This window comes from Myotis yumanensis, unplaced genomic scaffold (genome assembly GCF_028538775.1).
Source record: "Myotis yumanensis isolate MYYU_CA2020_CCGP unplaced genomic scaffold, mMyoYum1.0.hap1 SCAF_3, whole genome shotgun sequence".
Classification (NCBI taxonomy): domain Eukaryota; kingdom Metazoa; phylum Chordata; class Mammalia; order Chiroptera; family Vespertilionidae; genus Myotis; species Myotis yumanensis.
This window is the reverse complement of record NW_027223754.1, coordinates 85,468,555-85,469,957: the sequence shown is the minus strand read 5'-3', so window position 1 is coordinate 85,469,957 and position 1,403 is coordinate 85,468,555. Positions and strand designations below refer to the sequence as shown.

Sequence of the window (1,403 nt, the reverse complement as noted above, 5' to 3'; positions counted from 1 at the left end):
GGACATTATAATAAGAGAAAAAAGTCACAGGAAGACACACACACACACACACACACACACACACACACACACACACACACACGTGGAGTCCAATCCACAGACAGGAAGCAGAATGGTGGTCACCAGGGGCTGGGGAGAGGGAAGGGGAGTTGTTCCATGGGTACAGAGGTTCAGTTTTGCGAGGTGGAAAGACTAGTGGAGATCGATGGTGGTGATGCTTACACATTGTGGATGTGCTTAATGCTCACCTAAAATGTTTAACTCTGGGCTGAGTTGGGAGTTGGGGTCCAAGGTCCAGGGCGCGATGCGCGGGAGGCTGGGGGTTGCTGGGGAGGTTCGGCCCTGGCGCCTGGCGCCTGGAGCGCGAGGTGTGGGGGGCCTCCCCCTGCTCCCCAGGCCGCCGCTCCGCGAGTCCCGCGGGGCCCGCACTAGCCTAGGCCTAGAGGGTCGGTGAATGGGGGCCCCGGGGACCGGGTTGGGGAACGAGGGAGAACGCGAGGGGAACCCCAAGGAAGAGGTGGAAGTGCGGAGGCGGTGGAGTGCCGGCGGCGGCAGCGTCGGGCGCCGTGCGGGCCGGAGACCCAGCCGCGTGAACCCCTAAGGCAAGCAAAGAGGGTAACATCTATTCCTGAAAGTGTGGGGGGCACACGGGAGCATATAGCATTTAAACCTTCTCTCAGAGTGTGTAGTAGAGCTAAAGAAGACAACCAACCAGGGGTCACCCATCTGAGAGTGTAATTGGCTCACGAATCCAGGACAACTTAGAGGTCACAGCTCCAGCATAAGTCCTTTTCCTATCACCGCTACGAAGATGCTTGACACAAAGGCTTGGGCTGAGCACGCTGTGGATGGGCTGCAAAGGACCCAGATGGCTTCCTTACAACAGTTATTTCGGCCCCTACGCCACTGTTTCTAGCAACCGCTGTACTGTCCTGGAAGCTGGCCAAGATGACTGAGGCCAGGGGAAAGGAGCAAAAGAAAACACAACAACGCCAAGAAAATAATTGCAAAAACGAAACGACTGAAAAAGGACTGAAAGAATGAACAGGCTCCTCAACCAGAGGAAACTCATTTGGGAAATTATGCAGCTTTAGGAGGAGCTACAAGGTTTCTTTTCTGGATTTATGACAGTATTTAACAAACGGAGCCTGAGCCTATGGAAGAATCATGTTAGTTCTGACCGCTACTGCAGCAACTTTTAGGCTTCTGCATAGAAGTCTATTGACAGTTATTGTAAATTGGCATTTATTATGCTAAAAATGCTTTATAACTGACTTAGTCATTTGCCATTTTGCAGCTTAAAACATCCTATGGAGCCCTAACCAGTTTGGCTCAGTGGATAGAGCGTCAGCCTGCGGACTGAAGGGTCCCAGGTTTGATTCTGGTTAAGGGCATGTACCTTG

At 52.8% G+C, this 1,403-nt stretch overlaps 1 pseudogene; it reads left to right on the top strand.

The window, feature by feature from the left end:
* The first annotated feature begins 790 nt into the window (after nucleotides 1-790).
* Nucleotides 791-1,036, top strand: LOC139005061 (small integral membrane protein 15-like; annotated as a pseudogene).
* Nucleotides 1,037-1,403: the final 367 nt, after the last annotated feature.